This window comes from Macrobrachium nipponense, chromosome 23, assembly GCF_015104395.2.
Source record: "Macrobrachium nipponense isolate FS-2020 chromosome 23, ASM1510439v2, whole genome shotgun sequence".
NCBI classification, from domain to species: Eukaryota; Metazoa; Arthropoda; class Malacostraca; order Decapoda; family Palaemonidae; genus Macrobrachium; species Macrobrachium nipponense.
In genome coordinates, this window is record NC_061090.1 from 50,934,891 (window position 1) to 50,951,114 (window position 16,224).

The 16,224-nt window shown below is 37.1% G+C and overlaps 1 protein-coding gene across 1 annotated transcript in view; it reads right to left on the reverse strand.

Moving 5' to 3' along the window:
• The window catches only part of LOC135200377 (uncharacterized), a 431,815-nt gene that overhangs the window by 82,210 nt on the left and 333,381 nt on the right, over positions 1 to 16,224 (reverse strand). The window contains exon 4 of the mRNA XM_064229004.1: positions 11,714 to 11,741. The gene's annotated coding sequence lies outside the window, so the exon portion shown is untranslated. The remainder of the gene's footprint in view (positions 1 to 11,713; positions 11,742 to 16,224) is intronic.

Consider the following 16,224-nt stretch of genomic DNA (forward strand, 5'->3'; position numbering starts at 1 on the left):
CCATTCAGGAGTGAGAGATGTGTATTTCTGGTGATAGAAGTTCACTCTCGACGTGGTTCGGACGTCACGTAAAGCCGTTGGTCCCGTTGCTGATTAACCACTGGTTCCATGCAACATAAAAGCACCATACAAACAAACAAACAATTCATGGAAGAGACATGACTACAACCCGGATACCTCTTTCTTTTCTAGTATTCTATGAAGAGATGCACTCTGTTGTAGAAGCATTGCTGGTATTTCTTGTTCGTTCGAAGTAGCATTGCATGACGCTTACTTTGGCTGTCTTGTGAGATGTGCGTCAATTCCCAGCCTTCCTTGATTAATTGATCAAGAATATTCAAGTTAAAGGATTAGATAACATTCTCTCTCGCTCTCTCTCTCTCTCTCTCTCTGTCTCTCTCTGTCTCTCTCTCAAGTTAATTTAATTTATGCAATCGTTTCTTCAAGTTCGTCTTCCTACCTCTCACACGCCTTCCCTTCCATCTTTTTTTCTTTTTTTTTAACTTGTTCTCGTCAATTATTATGAACACCTTCCCTCCCCTGCATTCTTCCTTCCGCTACCTGTAAGATTTGCATTGGGTTCCTATGTTCACCTTAGCGTTTCAGATGCACTTTACGAGGCAGTTAATATTTGTCGCGGCTTCGAATATACGAGCAAAGTGAATCGATGCACCGCGAGCATAATATTCCCTTGTTTTTACCGGATGCTATCAAGCTGATTTAGCGTGAGTTTTATTCTGCGCTAAGGGAAGGAAAATTGGGTCAGATCAGCAGAAAGGGGGAAGAATTGAATGGAGGGGGGAGGGGGGGAGGTGAGCAAATGCATTTAGCCTGAATTTTCTAGCTGATAGATTTAGCAGATTTGGAAATTTTGCCCAATTTCTCTCTCTCTCTCTCTCTCTCTCTCTCTCTCTCGTGATATTATAACGTCCTGTGCGAAAGAAGAAAAGATGGAGGACGCGGTACGACCAGACCACTAAAGAGTTTCACTCACATGCGTCACCGTAGATAATGACAGATGTAGTTCGTGAAAGAGAAAGAGAGAGAGAGAGAGAGAGAAGGGGGAGCGCGGGCCGTGCGCCTGGAGGCTAACCCCCATAAAACGCAAGCGACTCCATTAAAAACATTTATGTGCTGTTACACATGAACATTGGGTCCTCGTAATGTTGACTTCTTTTTTTGAACCTTTGATGTTTATATTGCAAATGAGAATTTAAGCGAGAGGCAAGAAGTTCATTGCTTGGGTTTTGCTTCTGCTTTTAACACCCGGTTTTATTTTTCAGTGACGTCCTCTATTAACCCCGTTTTATGATCTGTTGAAGGAGGGGGTTTGAAATGCTTGAAAGAAAGCTTATTTTTTACTTTTATTATTATTATTTTTGTATGTTCTTGGCCCCTTTAAGATTGATTTGATTAAATATTCCCCTCACTCATGAAATAGGCAATTTAATTGGAGGGCTTTTTAATTGTGTTTTAATTACTGGATGTCGTTCTTTATTATTTTTTTTTTTTTTGGGGGGGGGGGGTTATCTTGATGTAGATTGAGTAAGTCTCTATATTTTTAGTTTTCCTTTGATTTAACTTTAAGGATCTCTGAATCCTGTAAGTTGTTTTAAGCAGTTCAGGCATTGGCATGTCGTTAATTTACTTATGTATGTAGGTATGTATCATGTATGTATGTATGGATGTGTATATGATATAATTTTACATTTATATAAATACATGTACTATATATATATATATATATATATATATATATATATACTGTGTGTGTGTGTGTACACCCAACGAGCAGTGGAGGCCAATGATGTTAATTAACCTTTTCTAAATAAGTTTTGCATAAATGAAGTTACTAGCCCCTATCTACTCTTTGCGACCCACAGTAGTCTACTAACCACAATTTTTTTTTATCTATGTATCAGTTCTGCCACTTTTTGTTCGATTCAAGCGACAAACACAGACGAGCATAACCACCCTGCTTATGAATACGTGAGAGAAGATGGTTGATAATGGTGCGGTGCGCAGGCTTGAATGGGCATGCATCGTATTGTGGTACCGTGACGTAAATTCGGCGCAGGTTGCATTTTAGCTCTAAAGGCTCATCATACTGTTCACTTGCGTGTTTATGTAATGTTCTCTTGCCAATCACGTTACGACACCTAGTCTTACGAGAGAAGTGAAATATATCTTAGTTGAACCGGACCACTGAGCTGACCAACAGCTCTCCTAGGGCTGGCCCGAAGGATTAGATATTTTTACGTGGCTAGGAGCCAGTTAGCCACCTAGCAACGGGACCTACAGCTTATTGTGGGATCCGGACCACTTTATATCGAGAAAGAAATTTATATCTGTAGACAAAAAATCCTTCGATTCCGCGTTGGCCGAGCCGAGAATTGAACTTCGCACCACTGGACTGGTAGCCGAGCGCAAAAACCACTCGTCCAACGAGGAACAAAAGATGTCAAGTGTTGGAAGGTAGTTTTTTTATTTTATTTATTTATTTGTTTATTTATTTAATTTTTTCTAGGGTGTTCGAGTATGAGGAAGATACTGTTCAACTAAAAGCGTCTGAAATGTATTGAGCTGATTGAGTTTGATTTTAGGGAAGAGTTTTGGTAGCTGAATGGGGTGAATGATTATACGAAGAATGTGCGGACGGTAACTTTGATTCGTCTATTTCCGGGAAGAAATCGTGCTATTAGATGTCCGCTAAATAGGGGTAATTCATAACCTAATGAATGAATTATCGTTAGAAGTTTAGCAATTTAATGCTACGAGTTATAATTGTCGGGCTAAATGGTGAGAGATATATTGTGCAACTGTTGACCTAAATTGCCCGAGTTATGAGAAGAAACGACAGAACCCAGCGGGTGTAGTACGTCTTCATTTAGGCTGATGTAACGGCCTCGTTCACATCCGCCGGCGGATTACAGCAACCAATTCGTCCCAGTGTTCGCATTGTGCCTTTAATCCACCCAAATCCAGACGGCCGTGAAGAAGTGCCTGTCGCCTTGTCCCTGTGTCTGTCACAGACACCTTCGACAAAACACAAAGATCCTGTTTGTCAAGAAGGCAGCGCCAAAATGATTAAGACTTCGGGGACGGCGTCTTTGTTGAAGCGTTTGTCGGATGGTTGAATTGCAACTACGTCGTGCTTATTTATAGTCAAGGTGTGCGGGAGTCGGCATTTCCGTCCTTAGTTCCTTCTTCGATAAGGGTGAAAATGAGATTAATTTTGGATTTTGTACTGTGGGTGATTAGATTTGAATCATAGTTTTGAATGATGTACTGCGTTTTCCTCATGTGTTCTTAGGTGCTGGTAAGTGAATTTGTTATCCTTTAGGTCCCTCTTCTATAGCTAAGTAAATAAGTGGCTGATGCAACATTATTTCCTGACTTTCTGTTCTCCTCGATTTCTGTGTGAATGGGAATACTGTTGGAATGAGAGGGCTATCATTGGATATTCCATGTTTGATCACACTTGATAAGTAACGAACCCTAAGAAGAGATATATTTAATATGGTAGCAACAGATGCAACTAGAACAACAGCAGCATCATCATCATCATCATCATCATCATCATCATCATAATAATCATCATCATAATAATAATAATAATAATATAATAATAATAATAATATAATAATTATTATTATTATTATTATTATTATTATTATTATTATTATTAATTATTATTATATAATAATTAATAATAATAATAATATTTATATTTAGTAATAATAAATACCATTTGACTAACGTATCGCACACGTATGAATATCAAGAACCTATAAAACATTAATAAGATGTAAACCATTGATGTCGCAGTCCTGATCTCTTGGGGGAAGTGTGCAAGACTTCCGGAAGTAAGCACTATGACCTGATGGAGGTCAGCGATTTTGTAGGGCTTATTAACCAACTTGCTTTGCATACAGATATTGTGATGAATCGGGCTCGAGGGAGACGTTGATTGATCTGACCGCCAATAGATTGCATTCGGTGTGTGCCCTGACGAGGGTTCTCGGAAGGTCAGTCAGCTGGGGACTTTGTTATAGCAAGAGATTTCAAGATAATATCTTCAGTATATATATATATATATATATATATAATTATATATATATATATATATATACATATACTATATATATATATATATATATGTATGTATGTATGTATGTGTAATGTATGTATTTGTTCTGCATGTATGTACAAAGTATATATATATATATATATATATATATATATATATAAGTGTATATTTAAGCTATTTACATTTTTATTATATATATATATATATATGTAGAAAGTATATATACATATAGTATATTAATTAAATTATATATGATTAAATTATGTACTACATACATACATATATATATATATATATATATATATATATATAAATATATATAATACACACACACACACATTGAGCTACAAATGTCCTTTAATATCCAATTCGCTCTACCTCGGAACTATTATATCTTCAAACATGTTAACATATATGAAAATATAAGAATTCCGAGGTAGAGCAAATTCGATGGTAAAGGACATTTGTAGCTCGATATATGTATATGAATCAAGGTGATGTGATAAAAATTCATATATATATATTTCTCTAATATGTATATATATATATATATATATATATATATATTATATATATATATATATGTGTGTGTGTGTGTGTGTGTGTGTGTATATATATTAGATATATATATATATATATATATATATTATATATATATATATATATATATATATATATATATATATACGTATCTAAAATTATATCGGTCGGTAATATTAGTAAGTAGTAAAAACCCAGTTCCTGTTCCTGCCCCATTGCTGATCTGACTTGTATGCATAAATTGCAAGATTAACTAATAGAATCATTGTCAGTACTGAATGCTGTCGAGTTGTAAAAAGTAAATAGCGATCGAATCCCAATGCCATTTTGCTTTCGTAAATATATGTTGCTCAGAAAGAGTAAGGAGCTCCGATGTGAGGAACAAAACAGAACCAATTGCCGGTTGAGTGAAAAGGAAATGACAGGTGTAGAAAAGACTTAAGATAAAAAATAAAATAAAGAATTACTAAAAGAAAATAGCAAACCATATGCCAAAATATCTAGAGGCTCCTGGTGTTGAGGGGGTCCTTCCTTTATGTGAATCGCATCTGGTTGCTCCTTCTGTTACAATTACAATCATGGGCTTTTATGGTACGTGTCTCGGTTTTTTTTTTTTTTTTTTTTTTTTTTTTTTTTTTTTTTTTTTGTTTTTTTTTTTTTTTGGGGGGGGGGGTTCGTAGTGAACCAAGTCGGACATACAGCCACTAATTTATTTCATACCCAAGCGAAAACTGAACATTTATGTGTAGTCTTAACATTTCAAGTTGTATTTCAAGTAAATACAATGGCTTCTTGCTTATTTGCACACAGTTTGCAAAGAGTGCAAAAAATGAATCGGCCAATCTGCCCTTATTTCGATTTTAAGAAACGATGTCCGACTTACACTCACTCAACTTCACGTAATTTCCTGTTGTTCTGGATTCTTCATGGTTATGCTAGAAAGATACTGTGTTACCCTTTGCGTTAATTAAATAGCTAATTATTTAAATTGTTGTTTCTTTATCTGAAAACTATTCTCTTTTCTCCATGTAGGTGTTAGTCAGAAAAAACACTGTAAACAAATATGCAAAAAATCAATTTACGTAACATAAAGCCTCCCGCTTTTTAAAAAGCAGTTTCTTCCATTACACATTTTTTTTAGGGCAGAAAGACAATCAAACCAAGTGTTTATTTTTATTGGCCTTAATGAAAGTTCATTCTCAGGCGCAGAATGAGTTTAACAAAACGTTTTATAAACACTGCAGCTCTCTCTCTCTCTCTCTCTCTCTCTCTCTCTCTCTCTCTCTCTCTCTTTTACGTTCGTCGTCTCTTTTTTATCGCTTTCATTAAGTGCTGAATTCAGTTGAGCCAAACAAATCCCCTTTTAAATAAACAGGTCTAAAGAAAGGACTGTTTTACGTTTGGAAGCACTTGAGTTAGATTTTGAGCTGCGGCAGGGGAAGTGAACGAGCTAAGTAGGAATAGAACATTATGTTATATATAACTATATATATATATATTATATACTATATATATATATATATATATATATATATATATATATATATCTTATATATATATATATGAATATAATATATATATAATATATATATATTATATATATATATAAATATATATGTATAATTATATAATATAATATATATATATATATATATATATATAATATATATAGTATTACATATAATATACATATACATACGCATGTACAGTTTCCGTATATGCGCGAGAGCATGGTAATGGTACCACAGCCATACCCCTAGTCTAGTAACGTGTAAAAAATAAATTAATTAAAAAAGAAACGGACCGGTTGTATCTTGAACTGTGTGCGCCGCTTGTACACACAATATGTCCATATTCTTACGTATGCATGTATAACCCACGGTTAGACTATGTCGTGTGTGTGTATTTGTGTTTTGTAATTTTTTGAGTGTGTATGTGTGTAATATATATATATGTATGTATGTATGTATGTTTGTGTGTGTGTTGGCGACTCGTTTAAGAAGACAAAGCGAAGCACCTGCGTTTAAGGGTGGCTTTCCCTTTGATTCGCGATGCCGGATTTCATTTAAGTCTTTGAACATACATTCGTCTTTGCAGCCCCTGATGGCAATATATCACTCGCTGGGCTTTTAATTGTAATCCTTGAATTACTTTGTACTTGACGTATCCGCTTGTACTCTTGATATTAAATATTATTAAATAGTGTTATTATTCTGGATGATTTATTACCGCTCTTCCTTTTATTTACTGCTGTTTCTCGTAGTTTATTGCAGTTTAACTCTTCCCTTTTGCTGTGTGATTGGTGGGCGTTATCATTATAGAGTCTAACATATATGATTATTCAAGGGCTTTTGATTTGTTTAAATTCATTTTTGATTAATGTCTTTCACTGATGTTAGTAAATGTAAATTAGATCGTAGAAAAGCCAAGTTTTCATTTTTCATTTTAGCTTGGCTGGGAAATGACATTAATTACTAGGTCGTCTCGACTTAAGGAAGGAACAAAAATCAGCATGATGGTCATAGGTGTCTTCGTCTTAAATGTCTTACCAATGTTAATGGCAGCGCTGGCCTTACTTGGTTACCCTCTGAAGTGGTTACCAAAAGCAAGAGGCCATGCATTCACTCGTGCCTGTCTGTCTGTTTGTCTGTCTGACGAAATCTCCATCCGAACATTTTGAAATATCCGTGATATTCAGATTTTTAGATGTATAGAATTAGTGGTATGTATGTTTTTTTTTGCGTTGGCTGAGGAATGCGCTCGCACAGTTTAATTATTAGCCTCTGGAATTCCGAGGCTTAGAGAAGGACTTACATTTATGGTTTTTCAGCCTTTTGGCTCGATGTTATGACGCCTGGCGCCCTTTTAGTCATGCAACCCATCACACGAATTATGTTGGGTCTGCTATGTATATCTGTTTGCCTGTCTTATTCATTGTGACATCGAGGTACATTCAAGAGATAATGATTTAGTAAAAAGATTTCTGTATGCGCGCAAAAATCGAAACTCTCTCTCTCTCTCTCATTATGTACTGTATACAATTATATATCATATATATATTTATATATATATATATATATATATATATATATATATATATATATATATATATATATATACATACACACACACACACACACACACACACATACATTAGTTTACACACACATGTCACTTGAGAAGTTGCTAACTCCTTCTGAGAGAGAGAGAGAGAGAGAATGTTCGTTCGTTACACCGAGGTATTTCGGGCCACGGGAGATTTTAGCCGGAGAGGCATTTATCATCCATGACGTAGTGTTTGGTGGTGCCATGACGTCACCATTTAGCTGCAGGTCCTCGTGTTTTTCGCGGGAAAAAGGTTATTGCGTCATATAGGGGAGCGGTTGTGACGTCAAACTACCCTGTTTGCTGTAAGCATCCTGATAAGAATTAATGTTGTTTTGCTATTAGTGTGGAATTAAGAGGATTTTTCTTGTAAGGAATTTGGGTCAGACAGTGAGCGTAATCATGTCCGGTATCTCTCTCTCTCTCTCTCTCTCTCTCTCTCTCTCTCTCTCTCTCTCTCTCTCTCTCTCTGGACTTTTGACTTCTTGAGTGATATGTTAATTTTTATTGGTAGTAGATTGCCTTTTGATATCGATAAGATCTGTGTTTTTACGTTTAAGTACTTGGCCTTGTGAATTTGAACCTGGCATATTTATTGTGATAAGATAAATTAAATATGCACAAATCGCTCCATGATTACTTTATAAAGTTAAACTTATCCTCTTTATGAAAAAAAAAAAAAATCTCCCCGCTGAGAAGGAAAATGTGTTGGGTTTGAGTATTAAATTTGTATTTATTACATTTAAAAAAATTTCCTTCATTTTCAAGAGTAGAATTAATCATTTTTGTTAGCATTGGTAATCTCCGCCGGTATTATGTCTAGTATTGTGCATATTGCTTATTTATTAAGGTATTTATTACTAATCATGAAATTCGGTTGGAATTGAGTCTCTCTCTCTCTCTCTCTCTCTCTCTCTCTCTCTCTCTCTCTCTCTCTCTCTCTCTCTCTCTCTCTTTTCTCGTCCCATATGGCATTTGTCATTGCAATTGTTCTTGTCGCCATTAGTTTTCATACTTTTATATTTATCACTTATGCCCTAGTCCTAGACGTGCAATGACATTTTTCTTAGGATGATTATTTATTCAAGAAACTTTTTCAATTGATAAGCTAAGCGTGTATATATATCTCTGGTGCATAGCTCAGTGTGTCTAGACGCCTGCGCGCAAATACCTCAAACCTCCTACCTCCTTTTCTCGCCTTTGACCCGGGAAGGAAATCCCTCAGGAGGGGTTTTAGGGAACGACCTTTGGTGTGACCCGAGCCGAGTACAACCCGAAGATCTCCTGCGACCTTTGAAAAGGCGGGGTGACCTCTGGCACCCACGCTCGGCGACAAGGGGCCTGACCTGACCTTGACTTCATATTTTCGTTGTGCTAATTCTCTTACCGTTGATTAATTTTGGAAAAATTGGATTCCTCTGCTGGAGCGCCCACGTCTAGATTATGAAGATTGGACTGACTCTCTCTCTCTCTCTCTCTCTCTGTGGTGTGTGTGTGTGTCACACACATTATATATATATATATATATATATATATATATATATATATATATAATATATATATATATAATAATATATGTATATATATAATGTATGTATGTACGTGCCGTGTCGGCGGTGCCTTTTGACTTTTGCGGGAAGGATCCCCCTAGTCATTCCTCCCAGGAGCGAAATGTATCTGCGCCTTTTTGAAGTTAGCGGCTCGTGGGTGACTTGTGAGTGAGTGCAAGGACGCGCCTTACGTTCGCCGTTTTGAAAGGTCGCCTGTAACCCGGTTTTCAGAATCGTGGATGTTGCTGCACTGGCCACTTTGGAAATTCTCTCTCTCTCTCTCTCTCTCTCTCTCTCTCTCTCTCTCAAAGTTTTTGGTAATGGGAAGTAGAAGGGGAGTTGTAATGTAGATGATGTAGATTCACATCAGCCGTGCATTTGATGTCTTGGTTAGTCTTACGACGCTCCTGATTGGCTGTTGATAAGCCAAGGACCGGCCTGCAAACTCTCAGTCTCTCTCCAGAGAGTTCATATCGGCAGAATGTATGTTCCACCTCTCCTGAGGGATACGTATTTCGAAAGCATGCCTCAGGAGAGGTGGTTCATACATCCTGCCTATATGAACTCTTTGAGAGAGACTGAGAGTTTCCAACCCTGTCACTGGCTTATCAACAGCCAATCAGGGATCTAGGCGTAGTAGTGACAGGTTTGAAGAAATCGAGAAGCAAAGGAGGCACTCTGGTTGTTGAAATTTTATCGTGTCTGATCAAGAGTGACCATTATATATATAATATATATATATATATTATATATATTTATATATATATTATATATATCTATATATATATATATATATATATTTATTTATTATTATATATATCACACATACTACATACATACATACATACATTCATGCATTCATAAATTCATGTTTCCATCATAACTTCTTCATATTTCTTTTGTGTATATATACGTGATGTGTGTGTGTGTACATGGGTATGCAAGTACGTAAATTATGTCTCATAAAACATAACCCAGCACGTTTAGCCCCGAAAGAAAATCGTTAAGTGTGCGGAACAGCTTACAGAACATTTCTCGTAACTGCCTGTTGAAAAATAAGTCGTCATACTACGGGAGTGAAAGTAACTCCCCCAATTTCAACCAGGTGCCCTCCCCCCCTCCCCCCCCCCCCCTTTCCCCCCCCCCCCCCCCCCCCCCCCTACACTCTCTCTCTCTCTCTCTCTCTCTCTCTCTCTCTCTCTCTCTCTCTCTCGTTCCAGACATTTGCACTAGAATTTATGACTGTTAAAAATAATTGGACATTTTACCTCGCCTTCGTGATGTCTTATTTTCAATAGGGTTATATGCCTTATTCCCACAGTGAGAGAGAGAGAGAGAGAGAGAGAGAGAGAGAGCGAAATATAAATCAGTGTTCACTGCCGATTACTACGTAGGATCCTTTATTTTAATTTAAACTGTGGGATATTTTTTTTAACCTTGTAGGTTATTGCTGTTTTCTTCGTCTTCATAATATTTCTCTATCCAAAGCACCTAAAGTTCTCTCTCTCTCTCTCTCTCTCTCTCTCTCTCTCTCTCTCTCTCTCATGTGCTATTCACGTTCATGTATTGTCTTTCTCGTTTCCTCCTTGTTTATTATTTAATATGTGAATATACACCTGTACTAAATTTAGTGACCTCTCAGTGGTAGTAAAGTGTTAGTGACAGAAATGTTTATTTTGTGTGTTTTTTGGGAAGGGGAAACGTGTGTGTGTTTGGGGGGGTTGGGGGTTGGGGGGGCTGGGGGAGAGTATTTTTTGCTTTTCCAAAAAACAAAAAAACAAAAAGAAGAAATGTGTACTCATCATTCCAGTCAAAATACTGAATGTATAATATGAAGATTTTTTGCTACTGTAACCCCCGGTTTAAGTTCTTGTACACCTTAATACGATGTATTACTACACTACTACTACTACTACTACTACTACTTCTACAGCCTAAAATAGCAATAAAAAATCGCAAGAATGTGAGCGCTGCTATAAAAATTGTCATAACACTCGATAATTCATTTAGGTGTTAATCATAATAATCAAATAATAGATCATGTCGATATTCCGTCACCGGTAAATGCTCTACAAAGACGTTTTCTTATTTAGCGCGAGACTTGTGTGATGAGTGACACCTCTTGACTATGGATAGGCGATTACTGTCGATACAGATAAACAGTACTCGTATAGTATTCCATATTTCTCAACTTTTTGCGCCGTGACTAAGGCATCTGCTCATGTTCAAGAAATACATTAAATCAAAATAAATTACTTAAGCATAGTGTGACTTTTCAATACACAGTTCTTAATTATTGCATAAGTTTCACGTACAAAATAAGGCAGAAAATGCATGACTATGACATACTCAATTCCTTAATAAAAGCATGACTTCGGAAAACAGTTACTTACGAATAACAGTTGCTCAGAAATGCTCCTTTACTTACCGAATAAAATGGTCGTCGGCTCAGAGACCTGTAAAGGAGAAAGGATCCAGAATTAGTTTCGAGGCTATCAATGGGAAAAGCAACTGTATTCATCAGTATATATTGTTATTGAACAAATGGTCTTCTTCGCAAATTTGTTTCGATGTATTTTAATTGCTGGAAGTCGGGGTCCATAAGTAGAGGTGTAAGGGAAACAGGGCCGTGCCTTAAGCTCAGATTTTGTTTGAGTGAGTGAGTGAGTGCGAGGAAGTAAGGGAAATATCAGCTCTTGTTTAAATGCGTAGTGTTTTTTTACATGTTTTTCATGTAATAAATGTTCTTTGGAAGTTTCGCTGGTTCTGCGTGTTTTATTTTTATTATTATTATTATTATTTGCGAAAAACTCTATCGCGAGAGTGTATATAATGTTCTAAGGGTCATCTTCAATAAAAAAAAAAATCCAGGGAAGGGTTCGAAAGCTTTTTGTAAAGGGTTTTAAAATTATATACGAAGTTTCAACATTTTTTTTATTATTGTGGACCCCTTAGAACATTATTATTATTATTATTATTATTATTATTATTATTATTATTATTATTGGAGAAAAAATCCACAGTTGCGTAAATGTACATATATTTAGATTTAAAGATACAAGGATAGCTTTAGCTTTGGGAATCCCCGAAAGCTACATAGATTTCCATACCCGTTGATTTGTTTCTGCATGGTACACTCATGCTACTATGAGTATCTTTTCATTATTATTATTGTTATTATTATTATTATTATTATTATTATTATTAATATATATTTTTTTTTTTGCTCTATCACAATCCTCTAATTCGACAGGGTCGTATTTATAGTGTGGTGTTTCGGGTTGCATCCTGCCTCCTTAGGAGTCCATCACTTTTTCTTACTATGGGCGCCGTTCCAGGATCACACTCTTCTGCATGAGTCCTGGAGCTACTTCAGCCTATAGTTTTACCAGATCCTTTCAGGGATCTTGGGATCGTGCCCAGTGTTCTTATGATTATGGGTACAATTTCCACTGGCATATCCCATATCCTTCTTGTTTCTATTTTCAGGTCTTGATACTTATCCATTTTTTTCCTTTCTTTCTCTTCAACTCTGGTGTCCCATGGTATTGCCACATCAATGATGATGCTCTCTTCTTTGATTTTGTCAATCAACGTCACGTCTGGTTCTATTTTGGACGTATCACCCTATCTGTTCTGATACCCATAGCCCCAGAGGATCTTGCTGATCGTTTTCTATCACTCCTTCAGGTTGGTGTTCGTACCACTTATTACTGCAAGGTAGCTGGTGTTTCTTGCACAGGCTTCAGTGGAGGTCTTTTGCTACTGAATCATGCCTCTTTTTGTACTGGTTCTGTGTAAGTGCCGGACATTCGCTTGCTATGTGGTTTATGGTTTCATTTTTCGTATTGCACTTCCTACATATGGGAGAGATGTTATTTCCATCTATCGTTCTTTGAACATATCTGGTTCTTAGGGCCTGATCTTGTGCCGCTTTTATCATTCCTTCAGTTTCCTTCTTGAGCTCTCCCCTCAGTAGCCATTGCCACGTGTCATCGCTGGCTAGTTCTTTTAGTCTGTCTCATGTATTGTCCGTGCATTGGTTTGTTGTGCCATTCATCTGTTCTGCTTGTTTTTCTCCTGTCTCTGTATATTTCTGGGTCTTCGTCTACTTTTATCAGTCCTTCTTCCCATGCACTCTTTAGCCTCTCGTCTTCACTGGTCTTCATATATTGCCCCAGTTCTCTGTTCTCGATGTTGACGCAGTCCTCTATGCTTAGTAGTCCCCTCCCTCCTTCCTTTCGTGTTATGTATAGTCTGTCCGTATTTGCTCTTGGGTGTAGTGCTTTGTGTATTGTCATATATTTCCTCGTTTTCTGGTCTATGCTGCGATTATTATTATTATTATTATTATTATTATTATTATTATTATTATTATTATTTAGGAAGATTGAAGAGATTTATTACAAATTAAACTCAGCTGATTCAGCATTCACTTTTAACGTAAGATATTGAAAACCGGTCTCCTAATCAACAATGTTGATTGTTATTTCATTACCCATCATCTTATGAAGTGTTTGAATTATGATTATTGTTGAGGCTCACCAATTGCATGTGTTGCGATAGATTTCCATCAAATGAATCGTTTCGTTCTATATAGCCCCTGTGCAGTCTTTTGTATTTAATTTTGATTTATTGTTTATTATACTGCATGTCCTATTTGGTCACAATTCCTGGCCTTTGGCAGTTCCGCGTTGGACGAATGGTTTTCACACTTGGCTACCAGTCCGGTGGTCCGAAGTGCGATTCTCGGCTCTGCCAACGCGGAAACAGGAATTTATTTCTGGTGATAGAAATTAATATCTCGATATAATGTGGTTCAGATCCCACAATAAGCTGAAGGTCCCGTTGCCAGGCGACCAATTGGTTCCTAGCCACGTAATCCTTTGGGCCAGCCCTAGGAGAGCTGTTATTAATCAGCTCAGCGGTCTGGTAAAACTAAGATATGCTTTTTCTTGGCCTTTGGCCTAGACCTAGCATTTAATTTAATCCTTCGGGCCAGCCCTATGAGAGCTGAAAGTCAGCTCAGTGGTCAGGTTAAACTGTTTTTATAATAATAATAATAATAATGATAATAATAATAATAATAATAATAGGAAAACCATACCATAAAGAACAAGGGGAATAAAGGGGACGGGAGGAGGAGGTTGGGGTTAGGAACCCGTGGCATGAAGTTGAAGTATCCCAAACAGAATTTGCCTGCAGACCAGAAATGTCACGAGACGGCACGTGTTGCGTTTCGACTCTATTTGTGGAACTTAATCTCGGCTGACGGATGACATTTCTGTCTCTCTGGAGGAGGCGAAGGGAACGGGATCCGGTCTGTCATTTTCTTTGGTACTCGGCAACACCCACTTGACCAAAGGCAACAGCTCTCCTCCACACGCTCTCTCGCTCCTGTGGAGGAATTCACCTGGGAAGGCAGGCTTTGGCTGGACTTTTTATTGATTGCTTTTGCCTTTTGGTGAAGCATTTGTGTTGGGCTTTAATCCTTCTGCTGTTTTGCCTTTTGGGCCTTTCCTCGGTTTGACTTTTTTTCGCGAGATGTTTTCTTTTTACTTTGTGCCTAGACGTAGGTATTGATTTCTTCTCGTTATAGCAAACCAACATAAAGGTGTGTGTGTATGTATGTGTACACATGTATTATTGTTTTATATATATAATATATATATATATATATATATATATATATATATATATATATATATATATATATATATATATATATATATATATATATATATATATATATATATATATATCTGTGTGTGTGTACTATATGAGTCATATCACATTACCGTGATCCATATACATACATCGAATGCCCTTTAATATCTAATTTGCTCTACCTCGGAATTAATATATTTTCATATATGTTAACCGAAGGGGAATTTTTTAGTCGATGGTTAGCGTCCGTGAGCTGACAAATTTCTTATCGACTTAAAAATTCGCCTTCGGTTAACGTACATGAAAATATATTAATTCTGAGGTAGAGCGAATTAGATATTAAAGGACATTTGTAGCTCGATGTATGTATATGTACTATATGTGTTTGTGTACATATATGATTGTTTGTTTATTTGTTAACTATTGTGTTATATTTCTTTCACCATACGACTTCCTTTTGGTGGGTGACCGACAGAAGGGTGACACCATCCTGTTGTGAGAAATTATTTAGGAATATCCAATAAAATTCCACACTAGAAATGACCTTATTGTTGTAATTAAAGCCTAATTTGAGTTCAATTTGGTCATGATTTTATCACTAGCACCTTTCTGATAAAAGTGGTTGCTTCAGCATTCCCCTTCGGTTATTTTTGCTGTATCGATCAGGCCTGCTGGCGTGTTGTTACGAGTTGGCTGGACATCGCAAATAACTTGAGGGGCGTTATTAAGGCGAAAGCAAAAATAAAGGCTGTTCTCGACGGAGAAAAATGTCGGCACTATTCCCCGACCCAACACATTTCATGCAACTTCATGCAACAACAGGCGCCGACCAGAACGAAGTAAAATTAGACCTGACCAACACAATGCAAAAGGACGAGGCGGCAACAGGCTTCCGGCGTCGGCTTCGTTCGCGTCAGCAGAGGCCCTCACAAACAAACAATCAAAAAGGGAATATTTGAGCGCGACATTCTCCTCCCGCCCCTTTTTCGAGCGCCAGATCCTGGTCGGTCGACGACGGGTGGCTATGGCCGGCCTAGATGGAGCCGAATCTCTAAGAACAGTGACGTCACACCACCGGACACGCAAAAATCGTTGGGGGGGCGTGTCGTCGTTTGAAACAATCGGTCGCTGCAGTCCTGTCGCGGGACACACAAAGCGTCGACAAAAGCAGGTGCACACAACAACCTTGCCATTGTTTATCTAAACACCCGTTTGATAAACCAGAAAAACGCAACCGAACCCGAAGAAAATAAAAGTAGGGACAAAAACCGG